This window comes from Melozone crissalis, unplaced genomic scaffold (genome assembly GCF_028551555.1).
Source record: "Melozone crissalis strain CALT ecotype California unplaced genomic scaffold, PUWL_Pcris_2 ptg000008l_1, whole genome shotgun sequence".
NCBI classification, from domain to species: domain Eukaryota; kingdom Metazoa; phylum Chordata; class Aves; order Passeriformes; family Passerellidae; genus Melozone; species Melozone crissalis.
Genome location: NW_026535786.1, coordinates 10,742,480 through 10,769,430, shown reverse-complemented (window position 1 = coordinate 10,769,430; position 26,951 = coordinate 10,742,480). Strand labels below are relative to the sequence as shown.

Sequence of the window (26,951 nt, the reverse complement as noted above, 5' to 3'; positions counted from 1 at the left end):
GTTTAATTTGCCAATCCATTTTTTCTGACTAAATGCACTTGCCTTCTTTTCTCTTTCCAGCTCGGCACACATACAGGCCAGAGCAATGTGACTTTTTTCATCCAAAGCTGAATTCACTCATTTTCTCTGAGTATTTCAGCATTTAGCATGTATACTGCTCTAACAGAGCATTCTGTGAGGCTGTGACTAGTCACACACAATACCCCAATTAGCTTCTGTAGGCCATGTCAAATACCCCTACACTGTCCCAAAACACCCACCCTATCTGTATGTGCAGAATCTAGGCACTAGATACAGTCACAAATTAGAAAATAAAGCAGTTGAACAATATCCACCTGGCATGCAGAATGCTGCATAGTCTGAATGTGGAGCTGAGACATTCAAATTCTTGGTCAATAGGGATCTAAGTCATGCCTGTTTTCTTTTTTGTCAGAGAATCAGCAGGAAGTTAATGAGAAATATGAGCAGCTTTTAGCAGTGAGGCCTTGGATTTTCCAGAAGACTGAGTAATATATAATTACTTATTTCTGCTCTATGGCTTCACTTTATATTTGCATAACTGCACAGCAAGGACTGTAAGTACTTTCTAAGTCATTACTTCACCTGAGATGACGTACAGACAATCCGCCACGCCTCACGCATTACAATACCTGTTTCATTGCCTGATTTCTTTACCTGAAAGAGGTGGATATGGGATCAGAGCCCCAGATTCCATTTGACCTACGCAAACACTCTCACAACAGTCCCATGCTACTTACTAGACTGTGGTTTTCTCAGGAAATTATAATCTGATATATGATTTCCCACAACACATTCATCAAATACTCTGTGATGAAACATCTTGCTTTAAAAAGCCAATATATCTCTGAAAAGTGTTGTGCATGTCCTAAGGCTTACATATTTTGGATAAATTTTCCCATACAGCCTCCTATTTTTTCAAGGACAATCCTTTTCTGCAAGCTTTTAGATTTGCAAGTGAAAGTATTTCTCTGAATGTTTGTTGGCAAGAGGCCACAGTGTGGTTGGTAGAGTATCCTGTATAATTGCATGTTGAATTGGGTGGAACATTTTTCTAACACTGCTGATTTTCTGTAGTAGTAAAGATCAGGTAATTGTGACACTGTTCCATTGAGAAGGGCAAACCATAAACTATTGAGTACCTGAAAGGTGTTATTTACAGACAGACTGTTACAAAATAAACTGCTAAGCTTTCAACACCATATCTATTGAATATGTTTTAATTCTGCTTCTGAAAAATTAAGTATTGCAGCCCCATATGTCATGAAATACCAATACCTGAAATAGCTTCCATTTTTCTTTACCTATGAAGTAATGTAATGTATACAGACATCCTTGAAAAACACTTGCTGCGTCTAAATGATGAAAATAGGATAGTGTAAACATAGAAGGGCAGGCTAAGAAAAAGAAAGTTTAAAAAAGACCAGCAAAGACAATCAAAACCAGTCATCAGTCTTTCTTCAGAAACAACAGAAATAGGAAGCCTGCCAGAGAATCCATAAGGCCATGAAATGGAAGAATAGATGAGGTAAAGCAGAGTGCAGGAACAGTGCAAACAGTCAGTACTGTTACTTTCTGGTTTAGTTAATCTAATTATTAATCAAAACAACTTGATATAAAAAATTCATTCATCATAAAACAGAATACACAACAATATATGAAGAAGGCAATTTTTACTCACTAATTATGTTGCTGACATTCCAAATTAGCTCAAAATCTTGAAAAAATGACATATTCAACTCTAAGATTTGGTTGGTGCAGACTTTCGTCATAAGTAACCATGAACATGTATTTTATTTGATCACAAAGGACAAAAATGTGTGACAGTGAGCCTTTTAAGGAGTAAAAGTAACTTTTACTTCAGTAGAAAAGCTTTCCTGTCTCCACTGCTTTCCTTGCTCCCTTATTCATATTGTTCTGTGTGTTAGGTCAACATGGGCAGACTGACTCACCAGGCTTTAAAGCACATAGAGAGAAATGGCGTTAAAATAAAGAAGCCTATTTGAGAGCTTCCTTTTTGAAATGTCATCATCTCAAATTTTGTGTTCTGATACAAAGAAAATGAATCAGTTCACTCCAGATTGAGGCTCTGTATAATCTCCCACTCCTTACAGTTAAAGGACCTCATCTGGGTTTTTGTGTTTTAAAGAGAGCAATACATGAGCCCCCACACTAGTCCACTCAAACCCCTCCCATTTCATGGAATCTTCTTCTGGTTTTACCCTTTCAGAAATATCCAGATTCTACCAGTCAAAGCAAGAGTTTGCAATCTTAGGAGACTGAGACTGATATCCCAAAAACATTGCTGCTTTTACCTCTTTGAGTCGATCCAGTTCTGGGCCCCTCAGTTCAGGAAGGACATTGAGGTGCTGAGGTGTGCCCAGAGAAGGGCAGTAGAGCTGGTGAAGGGTCTACAGGTCTACAGGGTCTACACTCTTGTAAGGAGTGGCTGAGAGCTGGGGTTGCTTAGCCTGGAGCAAACGAGGCTCTCAGGAGACCTCCTCGCTCTCTACAGCTGCCTGAGAGAAGGCTGTAGCCAGGTGGGGGTTCATCTCTTCTCCCAGGCAACCAGCAACAGGATGAGAGGAAATGGCCTCGAGTTGTGCCAGGGGAGATTCAGGTTGAACATCAGGAGGAATTTCTTTGTGGAAAGGGCTGTTAAACATTGGAATGAACTGCTCAGGAAAGTGGTGGAATCACCATCCCTGGAGGCATTCCAGAAACAACTTGATGTGGCGCTTTATGCCATGTTCTAGTTGACAAGGAAGCAGCCAGTCAGAGGTTGGACTAGATGATATCAGAAATGTTTTCCAGCCTTAACGATCCTACGATCCTTGCCAATAGACATTTCACAAGGTCTGCTCAGGCTGAGGCTGTAGCTGCTCCATGAGCCAGGAAAGATCTGCTCACTCTAGAGCATCAGCTAGAATTGAGTCAGAGCAAGAACCTGTGGGCAACCGTTCCCCAGATGCAATGTCCAAAGAAACAAAAAAGACAAGGGCACTACGCCATGCAGGTAACCAGGCATCTTGATCATGAAACTTCAAACTGTAAACTCTACAAAGACCAGATCATTTAATAGATAACTTGAGAACTACCTAACATGGTCTTATGTGCTGCCAGTTGTTGAGGAGAATTGGTAGGTCAAAGGCAGAAGAGATCTTGTGTAAAGTGAGGTGATCCCTCTGTAAGACCTCATTTTTCCAGTCTTTTATACAATGTATAAGTAATGGCTCCAAGACAGGCCTTGCAACTCCAAGATTTCTATTTAGTAAAAACACTTTTCAGGGATGTTATTCAACCTAATGAAAGCTCATAGGCTTTCTTCTGGTGATGTGAAACAACTGCCACGTGCAGTTTCAAGTCACATGCACCTGCTGTGCTGTCTGCTGTAATTCTGCAAGGGCAGCACTTGATTTAACTAATCTGCAGACAAAAGAATGCTGGAGAAGGCTTTAAGAGTGACTCTTCAGGCAGCACAAATACTCCTCCTCATTTTTCTGAAGAGCCAGTCATTCTTCCAGTGACCAGTGACCAAAGACTCTGCAGACCAAATCACTTTTTCCAACCAGTAAGATCACCCTGCAAGTCATTCCTCTGAGGACCTTGCATTTTCTAGGAGAATCACTTTTGGTGCTACAAAGCCCTGACAGCTGTTGATGCCATTTGGGATCATGGGAGTGATGTGTGTGTCTGTGTAGAAGATCTGTGTGGTGGCCATGCATTTGTGTGTATCTGTGGTGTGTGTGTGTGCATGTCCTGACTAGGAATAGCAACCTCAACCTCATTACTAGTTGCACCAGGAATTTCACCTCTGTTGGCTGAAAAATTTTGCTCTCCCTAACACTCTTCTGCAATGTGTCCTTTAAAACACATATTTAAGGAGTCAAGAGCACAAGAAAAGGGCTCTGTCTTCTCTCTGATTAGGGAAGGCATTTCATTAGAAGGGATGCTGAAGACATGATCAGAGCCTGAAAACATGTTACATCATTTGCAGATTTCTGTGTAAACTCATTATTCCGGCCTTCTCCTTGGAGGAAAAGGAAATGAGCAGAAGCACCAGTGTCCCAGTCTCTCTCAATTTATCCATGTAAATCTTAGAAATTTGAAAGCACTCCTAGCTGATGAGTTCTTAAAAATAAGGCCACGTGGCAAAAAAAAAAAAAAAAAAAAATTCAAAAATTAACAAAGGAATGCTTTCATATATAATTTGTATTCAGTATTCCTAGAGATCCTCACATGTGACTGCATGACTGAGCATGGAGAGCCCTTACACTGAAGACTGTGTCTCTAGAGGCAGTATAGAGTTTTACATTTTTGTAGCCAAGAATCATGTCAAACCTTTGCAGCAACAAGTGGAATAAGAAAATAAGTCTAGATGTGGTCCAAATCTGCATGTTTTTTTAGTATATCTTTACTTACAGTTAAAGTGCTTTTAATTGTATAATCAAGACCCATTCCCTTCAGTTATATTAATAATTGCTCTGGTTTTCTGTGTGCCTAAATCTGAAAATGATCTCTCTCTCAAAGTAGTGAATACAGTTCAATCAATGCTAAAAGCAAATGCTTTGAGATACTGATGCTTAAGGAAAAATTGAATATACCAAGAAATGGCCTATATTACCTTCCAGTCTACAATCACTTTTTCTGGGTACTGGTGCTGCCGTACAAGGAGAGTTTTTCTACACACTCCTGTTAATGCCAGATGTATACTTATTAAAATCCTGGATCACACTGTTGTGTTGCAGCCTTCTGACCCTAGCTCAGGCTCCATAAGAGCTAATAAATATAGCTGATCCTGAGTGAGCACAAGAACAAGTCCAGCTGCATAGCTCAGGACTTGCTTGAACAGGTGGGAATGAGGTCCTCCAACCACAGACCAAAGCAGAGCTGGTTTGGAGATGATTCTGCAGTAAAGTCTTCTCCAGGCCTAGGGAACCACACTAACAAGGTGCGCAGGAATAGTATCATCTTGGGATTATAGTCTCTGGATGACTACCTAGTAATTAATGAGCAATCATGCACAGCCCTTGAAACGTCCCCAGCCATCCTGGGGCTGTCAGGAATCGGGAGTGGTGGCCATGGGTGTGGTGAAAATGCACAGACAAGCAAAGATAAACTAAATGCACAAAGAATTGACAAGGCCAAAAGCTGCTGTTAGGCCTCAGTTTTCCTTGGCATTCTCACCCAAAGCCAGAAAACCAGAGTTCTCTCTCTGTTCTAACACCTAACCACCGAGATGACCATAACCAGCAAGAAAAAGGCCAGCTGCCAGCTGAGGCTTACACAAAAGACTTGGTCAGCCCTGAGAGCTATTGATATAGAAAGCCCATTTTCTAGTCCCAGCCAAACCAGAGCTCTGTCTTTAAGCCCTAATCATCACTATCACCTGAGCCTGCTGAAAGGCTACAAAGTCAAGATGAAGAACCTAAATGCACCCTGACTCTCTGCAACTCTCCCCAAATACAGGTCCAAAATTGAAAACATCTGAGGAGTGCTCCCACAGAAACGTGCCTGAAAGGTCTTACTGGCTTTTGCTTTTTCTCCTGCTTTTTCTCCTTTTTCTTTTCAGCGTCAGCACAATTCTAAAGTCTCCATGCTTGCCTGGCCAACTAAGTGCACAGTCACACTCTTTGACTTCAACAGCTCCAAAACTGAAAATGTCTGGTGACTGCTCCAACACAAAAGGTGACAGAACAGCTGCTCCTGGCCATACCCATCACGATGTAGCCTTTTAACAGTGCATCCAGATGGGAATATGAACTTGCCTACGCAGCAGCTAAATGCATCTCAACACCAAATAAGCTCAGATACTCAAAATACCTGGTGAGGACTCCAAAACAAGAGAAGGCAAATCAGAAAGGTGTTGCTGGCCTTTACCTTCCTGCTGTAGCCTGCTCTTTCCCTGTGCATCCTACAAACTGCAGCACCAACACTGGAGCTATGCACTTGCCCTCCTAATTTAAGTGTAAAATCACACTTTTTTTCAGTTTCATATGATTCATGGTACTGGGTGAGTTCACCTGGGATCTTAGCCTGAGCTGGGAGTGCGGTCTACCAATAATTATAGCAGTTTACAGGCTGCAATAGGAGAATGAAAGCCAGCAAAAATTTTCTGTCCTGGCACTTTTGTGTGGGAGCAACCCATGAATGTTTACCATTTTCAAGCTTAGTTGCAGGCTATTAAAAAATCAGGATTGCACATTTAAGTGAGAAGGAAAGCACATGGTGCCCACTGTTTCTGGTGTGGTTTGCAGCCTGCATGAAGGGAAAAAAAAAGCATGCAACAGCTTTTCTGTGAGAGCCCTCGCTGGACATTTTCAATTTTGGAGCCGGCATCTGGCACGAGTAAACAATGTTATGTACGCTGAGGTGGGAAGGAGAGCACACGGGCCGGAGCTGGCGGAGCGGGTTGCAGGCCGCAGCGGAAGAGTGAAGGTCGGCACCGCGTCCTGCCCGGGTGTTTTCTGCGGGAGCAAGGCGCCATGGCCTCCGTTTGGGGGCTGCCCTCGGGTCCGTAAGGGAACATCGGGCACTCGGAGCTTGTGAGGCGGGTGCCTCGCCCCATCTGGTGGTTACATGGAGCGGTGCCGGGGGAAGGTGAAAGCCAGCAGCAGCTTTCGGTCCTAATGCATTTGCTGGTGCTGCAGCTCCTCAACGTAACAGCAGCAGAGGCACCAGCGACGCCAAGAGCGCCTGCCAAAGCCAGGGTTTCCAATCCCACTCTAGGACAGCTCAGTTAGCTGTAGGAGACCCTAGAGTATCTTCCAGTACCTGAAAGGGACTTTCAAGAAGGCTGGAGAGAGATTTTCACAAGGGGAAATGGTCTTAAGCTGAAGGAAGGTTGGTTTGGACTACATTACATTCTTTGCCTGCCCTAAGCCTTCCCCCTGAAGCTTTTTTGAAAATTCTGCCAAAATCTGGGATAAGTTCAAAGGTGAACAAAATTATTTTGTCTGGTGCTTAAAATTATTGATAATAATAATTCCCACATTTCAGTTCCCGCAATACATAATAATAGAATCAGAATCACAAAACAGTTTGGGTTGGAAGGGGCACAAAAGATGATCTAGTTCCAAGCCCCTTGCCTTTGGTAGGCATGACACCTAGTAGACTAGGTTGCTCAAAACCCCATCCAACCTGGCCTTAAACACTTCCAGGGATGAAACAGACACAGCTTTTCTGAGGGACACATGCCAGGGCCTCACCATCCTCATAGGAAAGAGTTCCTTCCTAATATCTAATCTAAACCTTTCCTCTGCCATTCTGAAGCTGATGCCCCTTGTCCTATGACTCCATGTCCCTGTCAAAAAACCCCACTCCAGCTGTCTTGGAGCCTCATCAGCTATTCAAAGGGGCTCCAGGGTCTCTCTGGAGCCTTTTGAGCAATCTCAACTCTCTCAGCCTATCTCTATAGAAGAGGTGTTCCAGCCCTGTAATCATCTTCATGTCCTTGTCTGAACTCGCTCCAACGCGTCCACATCCTTCTCATGATGGGCACACCAGAACTGAGCAGTCCAGTTTTATGTACTGGATCCTTCCCAGGACCTATGATAAGTATTTTGGAGCAGCCTCTCTTTTCAAATCTCCTTTGAAAAAGTCTTTGTCCTTTTTTTTTAAAGAGATATGTTATGAGATTGATCCTATCACAAACTGCTGTGTAGTCCCTGATGGTGCCAAGAATTATTTTTTTGTTTCCTCTCTCTGAGTGCACCTCTGTGTTTCTAACAAATGAGCTATTGTAATTCACACATTTCAGGTTTATTCAGCACACTCTTAGACCTGAGTGCTGTCAAGTTTATTTATTGTTTTATGTCCTTCCAGGCCTTTTGGAGGAAGGCACAAAGAACCTCTCTTTCAGCTTGCACACCTCTCGTATCAACAAAGCACTGAGTAACACTGTTGTCCTTCCTCTCTGTGATGCCTTGTTAAATAAAACTCATATCTTCCTTTTGTTTCTGAAAAATTGGTTTTGGCCCCATAGATGAAGAAGACCCAGACAAGCTGACACATTTCTATAACATGTTCAACACTGAAATACACACGTTTGCGTGGCATTTCTCAAATTTGAGTCAGCAGAGACTCAACAAAAAGTCATTTGTAAAGAAAAAGGTTTTTATATAATCTTTTAAAATTTTTCCTGCTAGTCAAGGGTTCACTTTGTTTGAGGAAATGCTTCAGAGGAATTTCAGTAATCAATTCAGCTGTGCAAATCTTTTGAGTGTGGCTCTTTCTTGAAAGAGGCAGGGCTGAGATAAAATAAAGATTTCTTTTTCAAGGGATCTACAGGTCCTTTCCCAAAGCCTACAGCAAGATTTGTGCAGATCCTTGAACTAAAATAGAAACACACTCCTCATCCCGTGCACAAGTCCTCCCATCACTTGCAGCGGTGACCTTTGGAAAGTGGGTTTGAAGAAGGATGGTTCAGAGGGTTTGGCAGCACATCTCTGCTGACCTTTCCTTAGATGCTGCTTGCTGTTGAGCTGTCGTCACTGTGCATGTTCCTGCTCTTGGTGTACATAGCTGCCCTGGGAGATGCTCGTGCTTAAATCTCTCCTCCTCCGCTCATGTCAAAGTGGAGTTGTGCTCTTGCACATTAAGGACATGCACAAGCCAAATACCGGAGCTCAGCTGACAAGCTGTGACTTCCTAATCACCCACTTGAATATATATAACTGTTTGTCTAAGGGCTTTCATTTAGTTTTTGACCCCCTGTGCTAGTGATAGTATTCATGCACTTTGTGTGCATCTGATGTCAATTGGCCCACTCTGATAAATGAAATGTAGAACATAAGTAAATTCTTGCAAGAAGAAAGTTTAGATCCTGTTAATTCTTTTCTTATCTCTGAAGGAAAATAAACTATTGTCTCATAAATCAGTCACTATGAAAAACTCATCATATCATTTTGCTATTGTGCAATAATATTGCTGCTGATGTGGCAAGAGGACACAGTCTGAGGGCTTGAGCCAGTCAGTCCTAAGTAGGATTCATTCTACAACATTTAAAACTGGGGAAGAAATGTCCAGAGTAAGGAAGAGGTGTCCAAAGTTCAGATATTGGGAAAAACTTTGGTGACATTAAAATTAGAACTTATTGATGCTGGAATTTTCCACTGCATTTGGTTTTGAGCTTGTTAGAAAAATAGATGTCAGGTTGCCAGCATGTAGTGTAAAGATAATATGCCATCAGATGTAGAAATGAGGTGGAAGAAGGGTTATATTTCTTCTTGAACTATGCTGAAGTGCTCTTTCCAGAAATGACTGGGATTTGTAACCCAAGAGGCACCCTGCACCTGAAACTGTGGTCACCCCTTTTCTGATGAGACTGATCTATTTCATCCCTGCTCCTTTTCAAGAGGTCTATTTAGCATAATGTTGTGAAGGACAGAGAGTGATGTAGTTTACTGTATTAATCCCTGATCTGACATTTTGGTGAATGGGTCAGGGTTACAATTCCTTTTCCATACACACGGGAAGAAATCTTTGCCTTCTCCAAAGACTAATTCTATGAATTGCTATGACTTTTACATATTGCACTTGTTTATCCATTCAACTTCATTGTAAAAATATGTTAGAACTTGATCTTCAATAGATTTTTAAATTCATTCTACCTTAAAATTCAAATAAAATTGCTTTTATTCCGCTAGTAATTAAATATAGTCTGTCAAAGCCAGACCATAACTATTTTCACTCTTAGAAATCTTCATTTTGACAGAGGGCATACATGGAATTTCCTTCCTGGTGCAGCTTGAAGAAGCCAGCTGATTTATAGTCACATAAGGTTCTGGAGAGTGTGTAATCTTCAGTTCTACATTATCATCCTGTCCTCAAACCTTCCACCTACTCAGTGCTAATCATTTTGCTTAAACATCTGGTCTCTAGACAACCAGAAATTGCACTGAAATATAAACTATGAGGTTGCTCTTCAACCTCTCACATTATCACTCAATAACAGATATCAGAGAGATTTTACTTTGTATAAATATTGTATGCATTGCAATGCCTTTGGAAATCTTTGTCCTGTGCTAGAAAGCAGGAGATACCCAGCTGCAAGATCAGAAATGTAAATATTTGAGAGTAAATTGCACAAGATGTGCTTTCTATTTGAACTGTAATGGTGGGATTTGCCAGATTAAATATAAGCATATTTGATGATGATGTTTGTCACTGAGCTCACATTTTTGCTGTTGGAGAGAAAGAGGCACTTCTAGAGATGGATTTTAGAGGACACTGACATAGTAATTGATCCTTATTCCATACAGTATTATAGAGATACAGACTGGGAAGGTTTGGAAGAGGTTACCTGAGCCCCATTAAGTCTCTTTGGGTGAATCAGGCACTCCTGGACCTTCCTTTGAAAAAGTTTATTACTAATGAAAGGAGCTGTGTTGACTTCAGTAGAAAAGATATGCACAGATGGCTTAAGCCCTCAATAACTGATCATTGTTTGTATCTGAAACTTCAGTTCAGCTTCTGAAGAGTTGTGTACCTGCTTAAAATTGTTCTACTACTGGCCATGGAGAGAGAAAAGAGTCTCTGGAGAATGCAGTTTCTGCCCCAAAGTAGGTAAAATAATTTCTTAGTGATGTGACTCCACTGCAGGTACCTCTGTCTCTCTGTTGGTTATAGACCAACACCTCAAATTATCTGCCCAGCTTTAAGCATGATGGAGTGAGATGGTATTCATCTGACCATTATCTGGCCAGAACTCAGAGCCCATATCTGAAAAAAGATTTTCATAAGATGACCCTGAAGGTGATCAGATTTCAGACTTAATTAATTAAAACATTTATTTTTTAAAAAGTTTAAAAAAAAGGAAAAAGAAAGTATCCTTTACCAAACTAAAGATTTAAACGTGTTTTGTGAACAATGTGAGCCCATTGTAGCTTAGGTGGAAGAGATTATCTATATGTAAGGAAACATACCTGCCAGTGACAAACTAAGATCAGATCTCCTTAAATGGTTAATTTGATTCAAAGGAGTCATAAAAATTTTTGCAAGGTAGAGAGCAAATGGGAAGAGCTAAATGACCAGAAGATCATCTGTCTTCTCTCCCACCTATTATTATTTTTCCATCAGAGCCTGATGGATAAAGTGCATCTTAAAAATTCAGCACTGTGCTCTGATGGCACCAGGAAGAGTTTTTCTGTCATTTGCTGTGTACACCAGGATATTATCTTGACTCTCAGGATTGTAAATGCTGCTGCTGTCATATCACAGCTTTAATTGGCACTTCAAGGGACTACTTGGGTAAGCTGAATTCTGTGTTTGAAAGGCCCTTCTGAGTTCTGGTTATGTCGCTAACTGCACAAAGTGCATAAGAAAGTAAATATTGTGGGAAGGAATAAGAGGGCAGCCATTGTGTAAATAAGGGAAATGCTTATGTGTCTAAAACAGAATTTCAGATGACTGATTGTTCAGCATTACATTATTATGCAATTTCTATGTGTTATTAACAGTCTCCCTTTGTAATATGCACATTTTTCTAATATAAGATTCCTTTGATGATAGTCCATTTTATTATGTTTGGTGATTTTTCTAATTACCAGAGTCAGTGCATCATTATTTTTGCTCTTATTACACTCATTAATGATCTGGGAAGATTTTTTCCTTTTGGATGTTTTTTCCAGCACAACACAGCACATTGTTGTAATGGGAAGTATTTTGAAAACCAAACTAATTTTCCCAATAACTGTTTCCTGATAATTTCCCATCTTCTGTTGAAGCCCAGACACAAGTTTGTAATCTCTCTTGGTGTCAGAATGCTGTCTACATGTTCTGGAAATGCTGAGACTGAACACATTCTCCAATGGTAGTGGTGCAGTGATTTATTCTGGATCCTTTTAAGACTGACTCTTGGTGCTTTTCATGTGCTGAACCAGTTGTACTTGAGCTTAGGTGAATCTCAGGTCTCCTTCAAATCTCAAGCAATGCTTTAGAAGTAAATGAGATACTTCAAGTGTAAAATGGCACATCTTGAGACTGGAATACCAAAACCAGAATGCAATAAACTTGAATTCATTTAGGAAAATATCTGCTAGAAGTCAAATCTGAGAACAGACATTCCCAAGCACAGACAATAAGAGAAAAGAGAAGAGCTTAAAAGGAACAATGAGTATGGGTTTTATATTGTTTATAAGAAAACAAATCCAAATACAATGTTTGGATATCTCCTTTATGAAAGAAGCACAAACCAAGTTTGGAAGCGCAGATCCACTCTCAATTCAGTCTTTGAAATATGAATCAAAGTTGTCTGCACCATGGAGGCATCAGTCAGCTCTGCTCTTCTAATGTTTCTTGAAGGCATCTGCTTTGTATCTCATTGGGACGACTGCAAAATTGTTTTCTGCTATAAATTTTGAGCGACTTTTTCCCCCCCTGAAAATTAAAGACATAAGTGACATCTCTAAAGGGTGACTGCTTCTGTCTAGCTAGTAGAGCTGTGGTCGATAAAGATTAATCCTATCACACGTATTGCTGGTTCAATTACCAAACTAGAAACTCTGCAGATAAGTTATATCAACTTGAAATGAAAATTTTAAGTCATTTTCTGTTGAGGCGGTCAAGTAAAACACTTGGGTTGAACTCTACGATTTCATTTATTTAGATCAGAAATCAGCAGAAACTAAGGTGAGGATTGTGTACCGTTCATGAAATGGAAGTTCAGGAGCAGCTCAATATCAATTGTGGGGGAAAGGAATATCCCTAGAATAAAGAAGAGTGGTTCAAATGCCCCATTCCAAAGTTTTGGGTGTGTCCTCAGTGCTCTGTGCCATTCACTGTGCTGAGCTGGATGGAGGACACAGGCACCATTACAATCTCTTCCCCATCAGTTAACCATGGTTAAGAGGTTCATGGGTTAAGTGCCTCTGCAGTGCAAGTACAGCTCCAAGGTTTAAATATTATTTGGGACAAAGAAACCTGGTTTTCATTCATAATCCTCCTTCAGAAAGCTTTTCTTCAGGACCATCCTTCTTAGTCCTCCTGCTGTGCACAGCAATTTGGATTCATGCTTGGAGATGAGAGATGGGCATCAAGATGCTGTGCCCTTCTGCCTTCCTGTGCCCTTTGGCATGAGATCTGGATCCCTGTACCAGGCTGCTCCATGGCAGCACCTCCATCAGTAGCATCTGGAAAGCTGTCACATGAGTCATCATCAATCATCAGTGATATCAGTACCTTCATGCTTGCTCCCTGTGGTTATTCATGCAGATTTTCATGTTGAAATTCGGCAGGACGTACAGCCCAGGTGAAGCCATGATTTCAAGGCAACCTGATGCATTCTTTTAGAAAAAAAAATAAATAAGCTCTCCTCAGTCTTGTTAGAGCCATGTATCTATGCAGTGAGGCTTCTCAAGTCCACAAGCTGTGTGATCAAAGCTCCATTCTGCTTCCTCTTCTCCCAGCTGAGTAGGAGAATGCACAATGAGCTTTCCCTTGATTTTGCTAAATGTGAAGCCACATAAGGGGTTCTGGGATCATGTTGGCACATTGGGTTAAGTCAGTAGGATTGAGGCTGTAATTTTTCCTCATCTCCATGGTAACCTCTCACAAACTGATATTTTACCCACATGCAAGTGCTTAATGAAGAGCATATGCAATTCAATGGTACAGGAGGTTATGTTATGTTAAAAAACCTATGCAATAACCATGGTTGTTCCACTGTAAACTATGCTCCACAGTTGGAGTTCAGGCTAAGCTTTTGAAGTCTTTTGAAACTGTTATTTTCCATCTCAGGTGAAATGGGCTAAAAATATCTGTTTCCCCTGGTTCTCATAACACCTTGTCAATGTCACACTGGAGGAAAGGGATGTCATCCAAAGGGACCTGGCCAGACTCACGTGGTGGACTTTAGTGAGCCATGTGAAGCCCAGCAAGCCCATGTGCAAGGTCCTTGGTGGTCCAAGGTCTCAGGTAGGGACAATTCCATAGCACAAACAGAGGCTAGGTGGAGAATGGATTGAGAGCAGCCCTGAGCAGAAGAATTTGGTGGCACTGATGAACAAGAAGCATGCCATGAGCCAGCAATATTCAGTCACAGCCCAGAAAGCCAAGCACATCCTTGTCTGCATCCAAAGCAGTGTGGCCAGCAAGGCAAGGGAGGGAATTCTGCCCCTCTACTCTGCCCTTATGAGACCCCACCTGGAGAGCTGCATCCAGCTCTGGGGCTCCCAACTCAAGGATGTGGACATGCTGAAACAAGTCCAGAGGACAGGAAGATATTCATAGGGCTGGAACACCTCTGCTAGAAAGATAGACTCAAAAAGCTGGAGTTTTTCAGCCTCAAGGAGGGGAGGGTCTGGGGAGACCTTAGAGCTCATTCCAGTGCCTAAAGGGTCTGCAAGAGAGTGGAGAGGGACTTTAGACAAAGGTGTGGAGTGATAGGACAAGGGGCAATGATTTCATATTGAAAGAGGGAAGGTTTAGATTCGAAATTAGGAAGAAATTTTTTCCTATGAAGGTGGTGAGGCACTGGCATGTGTGTCTCAGAGAAGCTGTGTCTGGTCCATCCCTGGAAATGTTTAACAACAGGTTGGATGAGGCTTTGAACAACCTGGTCTAGTGGAAGGTGTTGAGACTAGATTGTCTTTAGGGTGTCTTTCAACCAAAAGCATTCTATGATGCATTTTTGTGCCTTATCAACATGAGTGCCTTCAGAGATCTTAAGCAAGTACAGAGTATGTACAAGCACTGTTCTTTCCCCCTTCTGCATCAGTAGTGTTCTATTGTCTGGTTAGAATTTGGAGTTTCCTTTCTGCTCCTTTATCTTCCTCAGTGGGTTCTCAAATTTCCTCTATGACTTGGCATTGGTGCCCTGGCTGGACTCTTGCCACCCTCTGCCAACTAAGACCCCACACTGCCCTTTTTTGGTTATGCCATCAGTTAACCTTTTCATGAAAAACAACCTCTCCAACAAGCAGAATGTTTCTGACCCAGGATGTCAGGTAACTGCTAGTTATATATATTGGTTAGTCTTTAGGGTATTTGTTTCTCTGATGTTAATTATAGATTGCTGTTTATTTCTACTGGCCTGGCTAAAGCTGCCAGTTTTCAGAAACTGGAGGTCTGAAAACAGTACAAGCAATACAAACAATACAGGGAAATGAGAAATTGACTGTGACTCACAGCTTCTACTTTTAGTTTCCACCTACACTGCTACACTCAATTAACTCCTCCAAGGCTCAGTATTCTACAAGAGCCCAGTAGTGCCATAGGAGTGTGATGGTTTGGACAACGTTAAAAGAAAGGAGCTGAGATATTCAGACACTGATAATTAATTTAAATACTGTAAATAAATGAAAAATGTTGATTTCTACTGTTACCTAGTGATGACAGCTACTTGCTCTCCTCTGGACCTCTGCCCTCCCAGCAATAAAATTCATGTGAACTGTGATTCAGGCCAGAATTTAAGGGAAAAATTAAGAACTGAGATCCTTCTGTCTCAGCAGTGAGATCTACCTGAACAGGCAGTGAGGACACAGAAGAAGGGAAGCTATGCCAGAGGGAAGGACACTTAGTTTGCCTTGCAATCACTGCCAATAAATGGGTAGAGAAAAAAATGGTGACAACAGGAAAAAGAACAAACAAAATGTCCTGTGCCCTATGTCCACATGCATGCCAGTCTGCACTGCCTGGAACTTTTCAAGTAGAGGCTGAAGACTGAAAACTACCCCAGGAAAAGAGAGTCTCCACTTTACATGATCTTTGCCTGCACTCCAGCCAATTTCTCATGCCCATTTGGGCATTTTCCGCCACACCCCAATAGGGACAATCCTCCCACTGTGAGAAAAATGAAATATTTGGTTTGTTAAATTGACTATCACTTCTGAAGCTGATAATCAGGGAACTACTTACTTGTTAATCATCCCAATCAGGGACGGGCAGCTAAAGATTCTACTCGAGTTACATTGCTGAATCAGCCAAAAAGCCCCTCCTCTGTGCTGCTCTATGCCACCTTTTCAGCCCTCCCAGCCTATCTTCCTTCTCCAGTACACAGAGAGCCAAGGGCTGAGGTCTGCACCGGGGGCTGCTTAAGCTTGTCCCATCTATCTCTGTGCTTTGCTGGAGTGTAACCACAATATTGCAGAGAAAACAAAACCCTGTTGAGGTCTGGGTCACTCTTCCCCAGTGGGAAGGAATGGACTGCACCTAACGCAGTCATTAGGCTGCAAAACTAATTCCATCCTTGCTTGCTTCTTCATCCCCAGGCACCAAATATAGTTTCTTCTGGAGCATTGCTGTCCTGCAAGTACCACAGCTTTCTCCAGAACCCTAAAGGGAAATGGGGCTGTACATGGATGCTCCAAATGGAGTCACCTTTTGCGGTTTCTCTATGTCCTTGGACACATTCATTCAGGTCCTCCCTATCTGTGATAGGAACCAGGTCGTGCTCTTCTCCAACCATGTTTGGTTGTGTTTGACCGGAAGCTTTTCAAACATGTTTTAATACACAGGACAGTCCTGATTCCTGCAGTCAGTGGGACTGTATTATGGACAGGTCCTCACTTGAAGCATGCAAAAAAAAACGTTCCTTTTTCTCTACCCAGGTTCAAAGAGCACACTCATTTAAAAGTGAATTTTATGTAAGTTCTGCTGAAAAATCATCCTTAAAAGCAACTTCACAGGTTTATAAGTTATCATTGCTGCTTTGAAGTCCTTTACATTTGCTACAAATAACACACTCCATGATATGATGGATAAAATCATGCTTTGGATCACTGAGCTAGGCTCGGTGATCCAAACCCCTACATTGTAGAAATCAACAGGTTCAGAAGAACATATTACAAAAGGGAAGAAATTCTTGTGAATATTTGACCTTCTACCTTTTGAATAAGACTGGTGGTGTTTTTATGCCTACACTATAAACAGTGAAGACTAGAAACCATTTTCCCCTGGTCAGAAGTTTTTGAGAACAGCTGCATTTTTGACACAGTGCCAGCCCACAATTCATGTTTGCCTGCACCCTTTACAGCACAGACTTGATTGGTACTCTAATATTTTGACACAGTGAAAAAACCGTTCCAATTAGAGTAGTTTTGTTTCTAGTCAATAGTATTATTTCTGGAAATTAAAATGTTCTAGAAATAATAAACAAGGAAGAGGGGCCTCACTTTTTCATGAAGTATGGGTGCATGAATTCCACTGACCTAATTTCCGGTACACTCAAATATGATACAGTTCAAAAGTTCAGCTTGGGTTTAAATTTTGTTGAGTTTATGTTCTGTTTGAGACAGATGGTCTGAAACAGATGGAAGAAGTCCAGTGAAGAACAGAGGGAGAGGAAGTCAGTGTTCAGGATAGAGTATACAGAACAGCTGGGGAAGAAATAGCAAGAAATGTGTTAAAAAAATGAATATTTTGTACAAAATCTCACTTTTGATGAGGTTTTCCCCTTGGTGTCACCAGCTTTCACCTCGGTTGTCCTCTGAGGACAGTTCAAAAAGTTGGTGGACACATGGAACCTGATGAGCATCACCTGATGTCATCAGCTGTCCCATACATGTTGTTGGTAGAAGAAAAACTGAGCACCACTGACAGCAGCGCCTTCACTGGTGTGACTGAGGCTGTCCTACCAAAGGGCTTCCCCCAGTCAGGAACCTGGATATGTTGGTTTGATTGTTCTGGGACAATTTTCATTCATGGAACAAGAAGGATTTAGGTACTCGGGCTGGTATGAAAGCCACCCAAGATAGAATTGTCTTAGAAGTCCTGAATAATACACATTTCAATATCTCTAAGTCCAAACTGATGGGAAAGCATCCACTCTTTCCCCATGCAAAAAGCCTCTTTGAAGAGGCAGATTCTTCTGCATTCCTCAGGTTCAGGGTGGATCCCAGCACACATTTACATCTGGGCCGCCAGTGAGATTATAAAAATCCACCCAACATTTGACTTACATTTTCTGTATGTTTTTTCTGCTTCCCTTCTGATTCAGATTTTCCCTTTCTGTTTATAAGCTTTCACTCTCTCCCTTCCTCTGTGAACCAGTTCTCATAGCCTTTTAGTAAAGGTCCTGTTTTTCACACCTTTCCCAGTTGCTCCTAGATCCTCTCTGAACTCTTTCACAGTGTCTGGCTGGAAAACTTTGCCGGGTTTTGTAACCTTAATCTTGAGACTGTGGTTCTTGAGGACAAACCTAAGAGCTCTGCAAAGCAAGGAAGCACAAAGCAGATAGGAGCAGACACCACAGAGATGTGTCCTGATAAATTATCCCTACTCAGGATGTTAATGATACTGGAGATAGTCTTAGCCTGTCCCATTTGTCAAGTAAAACAAATGAAAAATTATTAAGCTGTTTTACAAGCAAGGAGAGGTGTACAGAGCTGTGAGGTCTTGGCTGGTGAACAGATTGCAACTTGACCTCGTTCATTTACAATAAAGACATCTTCAAAAACTGCACTGGTTTAACCAGAAAAATAATTTTCATGACTTCCCAATGCAGATAGCATACTGTAGATTTATTTCTAACTTGTGGAATGTCTGAAACAGTGTAGTGGAAAAACAAGAGTGGTTTGGATGTTTGTATAGAAAATTTAACTATGTGCTAGGCACATCTTTTAGGCTTTATTAATTGAAGAAAGCCTTTTTTATTATTATTGGAAGAGGAAAGATAAGAAAATTGCTCATTTTATTTAATCCAAACAAAGCAAGATCTTCCTTTGAGATTAGACTTTATTCCCATAACAACTCTTGCACAAGACCAAAATTGCAACAAGCAAGTTGTGAAAGGAGAAGCAGTAAAGCAAAAAGACCTTTGGTCGATGAGATGCTGAAAGCATTGCTCCACAGACAGACAGCAATTAGGGACTTGTTTAAATGTGCATCAGTTGGGTACTCTTCTAGGAAACATCTGAAAATGCTTTGTGTGGGTGAATCCAGAGGCCCACTGAAAAGTAGTTGGTAGTACATGATGCAAATCAAACGAAGTGACACATTGTCATGGGCACAAACATGTGATGTCATTGCACTTTTATTGGATCTACTGGAAAGCCTCCGCATGAGCAGTCTAAGGAAGCAGGAGGTGGGAAAAGTAAACAAAGAGGACAAGATGACATTGAGTGTTCACAGGCAGAGAGCATGCAAAATCTGCTTTGATGAAAGTTTATCCTGATTTCTAGTTTTGGTTACTTTTTAAGAGAGCAAGCTGACATAAGACTTTGGAGATCAGTTTTAGCATATCAACCAGTTAAGGCAAAACACTTGGAGCCTCTGTTTATTGAACTAATTCTGACTTATCCAACAGTGAGCTTGACTGGATAAGCACAAACCAATGTTCAGTTGCCTTTCAGATACCCTGGGCTATGCTGGTGTCGAACTCCATGGTGGCACCTTCGTTTTATCTTTCCTCAGTGACTTAAGTGCCTCAAAATCTCAGCTACAGAGGGAGATAGAACTGACCTCTGGTGATTCATATCCATAGACCTTTCCCATGAATCACAGTGACTGAAAGTTGTGGTGACTTTTCCTTCCCTTCCCTCATACAGTCTCATGTTCTGAGCACCATTTAGAGTATGGCACACCATGGCTCAGTGTTCCCTGCAGGAAGGAAATTGCTTTAAGGAATACATCAGGAAATATGGGAGAATGGTACTTCCCAACAGTCTTGTCCAGGCTCTTCCCCTCTGCTTCTGCAGTCCCAGGGGCCAATTTGTTGTGTTCAGTTCTTCAGAGATTATTTAAATGCCCTGTGAGGGGCATAGCATTCTATAAATAGAGCCAAAAATGAGGATAAATCAACAGGATCTAGATAGGTTTCCCAAGGACTGCCAAGGAAGGCACCACCTGGGGAGTAGAAAATACCCATCAGGGTAGGGAACAGAACTGGTTTGGTCATCTAGGCATGCAGTTATCATGGCAGGTCCACTTCCAGCCGCACTTTGCACAGAGCTTTTTCCTGCAGTGATACTTTGGCAACGTTTACCCACTTAGTAGATGTGGTACAGGGATCCTCAACATGACAGTTCTGTTGGGGCTTTCACAGATTTTTGTGCTCTTTGTGGCATTTCTGAATGCGCCAGTAAACAGACTGTGAAATTCACAGGTAATTTCCAATTAAACACAGTCCTCTGCAGACTTTAGGCACCAGATGGGAGAATCAGCAACTGTAGAAGGACAATAAAGATTTATACTTTGGGCTTAGAATATCTAGAGAGGCAATTAAAGCACCTGGAACCTCACCTAACTGGGTGTCATTCTCTCCAAACAGCTTGATTAAGGAGTGTTTGGGCCAGTTCAGAAATGCAATAACTTGCTTAATGTCTATGGTGAAACACAGGGGGCAGATTAGAGGAAACATATGGTCTTGAATCACATCTGTAAGGCAAGAAACATATGCTAAAGTCTGTTACAAGGAGCTTCTTCCAAGAGTAAACAACAATTAATGGAGCTGGAGGTTTGAAATTCCTCCATCTACTACTCTTGCCAGAATTTTTTGTATCATTTTAAAGTGAAAGGCAGTGGAGTTATAAGACTTGTAAATATTATTAAAAGCACAAATTACAGTATAAGTTCTCATGATGGAAGGAAGTTTTATAATAAAAAACATTTTTAAACTAAAATCTTACCTGATAGCTTTCTTCTGGAATTTCTTATGTTTACTACCATTATTTTATTTTATGCACTTCCTGTGTCCCACCACTAATTAGAGTGTAAAAATATGAAAAAATGCATGCAGTTTCAACAGCCTAATATTCTTTTTTTCTTTGCTTTGTTTTATTTTGCTTTATTTTGTTTTAGTGATTGCAGGGAGGGATGCTATTTAGGATTAGCTGATAGAAACATTTCCTTATCTACTCTTGAACAAATATAGTAAAAACAAACAATGTTGCAATGATTATTTCATTCTATAAGAATGTGCATGCTGCAGTAGGAATATCTGAATTCAAAATGAGGATCCGGCCTTAAAAGGGACACATTACCCAACCTCACATTTTTCAGAACTTTCATGGGAAATTTTGAAAAGACTAATTTTAATTTTTAGCTACAAAAAAATTGAAATTAAAAAAAGAAGAAAAAATGAAAGATGATGTGAACTCAAGCTTCAATAACCTGACCAGCTCTGCTCACATGTGACATCACGAACCACTTTTGCCATCTCTCTGGACACTTCTACTGTCAAATCCCTTTCACTGCATCAGTACAGACATCAGTACATCAGATACTGCTTGCAGGCTCTGTTGCTCCAAAGTTTCTCTGCTATCTGTTCCTTGTCTAAGTGCATGACCCATATCTGTTTTTGGAGAATAATTCAAATTGGAAGGAGCCTCTGGAAAACCCAGTCCAGCTGCCTGATAAAAGCAGGGCCAACTTCACTGTCAGAATTTGTTGTTCAGGGCTTTACCCTGAGGAGTCTTGAAAGCCCACAAGTATTTTCCAGAGTTCAGCCTCTCTCACTATTAGGGATTTTTTTCTCATGTTTAATGGGCTCTTCTGCAGTTGCAACTTGCAGCTTGTCCTTCAACTGAATCCTCCTGGGAGGAGATGATGCTGTCTTCCTTGCAACTGCCCATCCAGTCCCCTTCTCTGGAAATATTCTAGGTGAACCTGCTCTAGCAGGGCTCTTGGACAAGATGATCTGCAGAGGTTGCTTTCAGCCTGAACCATTCTGTGATTCTGTGATTTTTATTCCAAAATCCCGGAATTCAACTTATTCTTCCTCTTTTTCTGCTTGCCTCATGCCACACCTCTTACCCTGTTGTCTGTTCCTGACTTTCTTCTCTTTGTTGGGTTTTCTTCCTGAAAATGGAGTCCTCTCCTTCTCTGGTCTCGTCTCCAACACCCTGGACTCCCTTCTCCCCTCCATTTTCTGGAGAGTTAGGAACAGCAGAGAGGAATCTCCTCTGTAGTCACTTCCCAGAATGTTTCTTCACAAAGTACACTGCTTATGAACTGGAAAATCATAGAATTACAGGATGCTTTGGGCTGGAATAGATTTTAAAGATCATCTAGTTCCAATCCCCCTGACAGAGGCAGGGATGCCACCCACCAGGATCAGATTGCTCAAAGTCCTGTCCAATCTGGCTTTCATAGATGGGGCATCTACAGCTTCTTGGCAACTTGTACTTCACCTCCCCCTCACTGTAAAGAATTTCTTCCTCATGCCTAATCTAAATCTCCCCTCTTTTAGTTTAAAATGATTCCTCCATGTCCTGTTTAAAAAGCCCATTTAAAAAGACGCTGTCCTTTTTTTTGTTTCTAAGTACTGAAAGGCTGCAATAAAGTGTCCCATGTGTCTCCCAAACGTGTCTTTGATGCTCTGACTGTTAGCCATGGACAGGAGGAGGAAATCTTTGGAGCTAGCTTGGCTCTGCAATGCAGCAGAACTGCCATGAACAATAGCTTGGGAGAAAAGTGACTCTCCCAGTGTTGCAAGACTGTTCCCTCATTTTTGCCAAAATTTTCATTAGTATCATGTTGCATCAGCCTCCAAATGTCTTCCCTTGTGAAAGAGTGTTGCACAGTCTGACAGACCCTCCTCAGAAAAGTCTTCTCTTTTTCCTTCCATTTCAGCTTCATCCCATTTCCCTGATTACTTTACACTTCTGTTTCCACCCTGCACGAACTGAAGTGCTCCTCTGTTTTCATTCTTCACACACTTGTTGTCTAACCAAGGTACCTGTGTCCCCTCAGGCTCTTCACAGCTCATCTCTGACCACCTCTTTGCAAAGTTATCCTGTCCCTCTCTCTTTGATGCTCTTCAGTTTCCAGTTGTGCTTCTCCATTCCCCTTCATGAAGACATGAATTGTACTAAAACTCTGTTCTCTATCCATTTCCCTTCCACCTTTCACTTCTTCTATCATCCTTCATTTCTGTTCCATTATCTGTCTCCTAGGCTCTCTTCTCACCTTTCCTCTACAAGAGACTGGGTGAGGCTTCACTGATCTTCTCTAAACTCTTGGGGAGAGGTGGGTAAATACCTACCACTGCCTGTTCCTCTAAAGCATCCCATCACTCACTCTGAGGATTTTGATGGCTCCAAACTCCTTTCATTCCTCATTTCTCATTTCTCTTTTGTCTTAGTAAATCTATTTGGACTCTCACCAATCCAGGACCCATGGGACCAAAATCTGTTCTGGCTGCATAGCTGCAAAATTGGCAGGAAGCTGAAGACACTACATTTACAATTTTTGTTCTTTTCTTATGTCTGTTTTTCCTTTTTTCACTCAAATTTACCCACAGTAACTGAGGATGGGAGTGATAGTGGGGGTATAGTTAACTTAGGTTGATATGGCCCTTCTGAGGGCAGCCTACAGGGCAGAGGAGGTGTTGACATTGCTGTTTTTCAGCTGTTGAGGTGCTCCAAACAACTCTGGCAGAGCAGAAACTATCATTAGAAAGCTCTAAGTGAAATAACTATATACATACATCTGGACAACCTCTTTTTTTTTTTTTTTTTGCTGGGGCTTGTATAAGACATACCACAGAGCCTTGGTTTTGAGAGAAAATGGACCCAGTTTTCTGGAAAGTGTGACTTGCTTCAGGGTTGGCAAGACACAGGCTGCAAATTTAGGCATCTGAAATGAATCAGTGATCACTTTGAAAATCTTGGTCAAAATGTTTCACATGGAACAGGCATGAAATAGGAATCCACAAACAGCAGCAGCACAGGCTGTTTGTTATTACAGATGATCATTTAGCACAGGCTGTTCTAATCTAGGTCAATCAAAGCTAATCCTGAAATGATCTATTTCTTAAAGTAGCCTTGTGTGTCTGTGCCTTTGTACATGTGTGCACAAACAGAATAGGTAATTTTTAATGGAAAATAATTTGGCTAGAGGCTACCTTGCCTAGTTTTCTTTCTTAGGGAGATGCAGGGGATCCAAGTTGTGTCAGTTTTTTCCTCCCCGAGAAAGTAGGAGGGTACTGAATGACATAGGGGTTAGATAGAATAGGAAAGCCAATGCTTTGGGCTCCCAAAATATCAGAAGTCACTTACTGTGTTAGATACTTACCTACTGAGGTTAGTTTAGAGCTGAGTAGAGTCCCTGCAGGGAAGTCTGTAGCTAGAGGCCCTGGTACTCTGGTACTCTGTTAGGGTACAGAGTACTTTGCAAGTAAAAAAGGGTACTTTGGAGAAAAAAAAAACAATGCTTCTGGAAACTGAGACTTGTTTTTCATGGATGGCTAACATGAGTCATGACTTGCTAAGCATTTAAAGTCTCTCTCTGATTCTAGTTTTCCTAGCATTCCTAATGTTTCCAGTACTTATATCCACCTGATACCAGGCACGTTTAGATGTCATGTAGAAATTCTTTACTCAGAGGGTAGTGAAACGCTGGAACAGGTTGCCCCATTCCTGTAAGCGTTCAAGACCAGGTTCAAGTCTGTTGCGAGAACTTTATGAAAAAGCAGTAAATGAGGGTGTAAATTCTTGCTTGCAAAATTCCAAACAAATTCAAAACAGCCTGTACCATGCCTACTGTCCTGGTGTCAGCTGGGACAGGGTTAATTTTCTTCTTTATTAAACCATACCACCAACCTATTAGGAAAATGGAGCTGACTGGTGGGAAGATGTGTAATGTGTGAATAATGTCTACATTTGATGCAGGATCATCATTTGGCATTTGGGCTTCTTGAAGACACAGTAACAATCAGGAGAGGCAAGAGCTGGGGCTCTCAGCTACACGCCCCCTATTTTGATGCATAACATCTTGCAGGGCTCACATTTCTCCCTGGTTTTCCTCTCTGTTATTTTATTAATGGTTTTTTCCCCCTCTTGCTCCTCACCCCATCCAGAATAATTGAACTGGCAGGAGCAGGGTCAGGTCACTTCTTGGTTGATTATACTGCTAACAGAAAAATCCAAACAAGCCACGCTACATTTTATTCCTGAGGCTTATTCTTGAGAAAACTGTTTTTGCTCCTGGAGAAGTCAATGGAAATCTAATTAATCCCAGATGTTTAGTAATAACAACCACTTCCTTTTGGGAGAGCTGAACAAAAGCAGTGTGAAAACTATTAATTAATCGGGTTTGACTCTGTCATCATGTTTAATTCCAGCCATACTAGTCAAGTTAATACTGGCTCTGAGAAGGAGATTTTCCTGCTTGACACAACAGCCATAAACTCGGTGTGTGGCAGATTAAACAGTGTCTGGGCACAGAGCTCAGCTTGCCTTCACACCAAGGGGAAAACACAGCAGCTTCAACATCGGACTTCCAGCTAGCTCCTGGGATTGCTGTTTGTGCAATCTACTAGACTAGAGACTAAAGACTAGACTTTATTTCCCTACTTGAATAAAGGCTTGAGCCAATGATGGGCTCAAGCATGGGCTTTTGTAGATATTAGATCAGGCCCCATTGCTGCTGAGGATTTGTGCAAATTTGTAGAACCACGGAATCACAGAATGGTTTGGGTTGAAAAGCACTTGAAAGGCCATCTAGTTCCAGCCCCATTGCTGTGGTCAGGAACACCTTCCACTAGACCAGGGTGATCAAAGCACCATCCAGGGTGACCAAAGGCCTTGGACACTTCCAGGGATGGGTTATCCACAAGTTCTCTCAAAAACCTATTCTGAATTTTTGCCTACATCTTCAGTAGATCTTCTTGGTTTCCATTGGCTGTGCTCTAAGATGTGGAACAGCTTCAGGACTAGAAGGTAAAGGTCAAAGGTGGAATCTGAACACCACAGGAAAAAATAGGAAGGCTTTTCTTTTCATCTGTGGAGCATTTCAAACTGGTGATTTAATATATTCACAACCCTGTGCTTTTTACAAAATTCAAATATGTTTTTATTATACAAAATTCCACAGTGAAATCCACCAGCCAGTTTGTTACATAGCTGCTTTAAAAATAGAATTATACACCTTTTTGTAGTGTGTAATTTTTATATTCATTAGATTAAAGAAACAGAAATGAAGCAGCAATTTGACTCTGAGTTATTTACCTGAACAGGTTTTGGTTTGACCTCTATTTCTGTTATATGCCTTAATGTACAGTTCGTGGCATTAACAGAAGACCTGATGTAGTTACTTTTGAAGCCATTGCACCCCATTAGCAGGTCAAGCTCCCACTGTTGGTGAGCTTTTCTTCATTTCAAAAGGGTGAATTTTCTGCCAGGGTACAGAACAAAATACATGTCTGTTTCAACTTTTAGCAATGTAGCATGTTAGCTGTGTTAAACCCATCACAGAATGAGGATCTACATAACTTTTCTTACAGCCCATCCTCTATAATATCTTTTTAGGGTGACAAAGTGAACATCTGATCTGAATAATGGCACAGGACTATGTTCCCTGTGTATCATTTCACAATGGTATGTTTTTGCAGTCTAACCTTCCATGACCTTTAAAAATAGATATATTATTATTCTATATTGAAATGCAACTGTATGCTGTGAATTTCCTACAGGTTTCCATAGAAATGTAAGCATTTCAGTCCAATTCTAGCTGAAATTCATTCTCTAAGATTTTTCTTTTGCAAAGTATTCACCCCAGAGATTAATTTCTTCACATTATACCCAGTTAAATATGTATTGCACATGAGAGACAAATTCCTTCTCTTTTAGTTAAACTGTGAACCTGTGGCCTTCTGAGCAGATCTGGGTAACATATCAGCAGTTGCTTCATGCTTGAGATTTCTTTTACATCCCTTGTGGATACTAAGTGCCAGAACTAATTGACCTCATCTACCTCTCATGTCTTGCCCCAGTGACTGGAGCAATATCCTAACATAAAAAGTGAGACATCCAAAGAGGTTCCTACCACACGGTCTCTGGTTTCCATTGTGAGCTGTCTAAATGGTAGGCAGGAGCACAATGGACACTACTTATAATTTCCATTTGGGTTTGGTTTGGTTTTAGCTAAATTCTCATTGTTTTGAAACTTGAGGGGAATTTGCAACCAACTTCACTGAGTGAAGATTGTGTTTTGACTCCTCTGGCCCATCATTGTATGATTTCAGTTTAAGAAGGATTAGGAGCTAACCAGCTAGG

At 41.3% G+C, this 26,951-nt stretch overlaps 1 protein-coding gene across 1 annotated transcript in view; it reads left to right on the top strand.

The window, feature by feature from the left end:
- The window catches only part of PHC1 (polyhomeotic homolog 1), a 289,375-nt gene that overhangs the window by 182,502 nt on the left and 79,922 nt on the right, over positions 1–26,951 (top strand). The window lies entirely within an intron of this gene.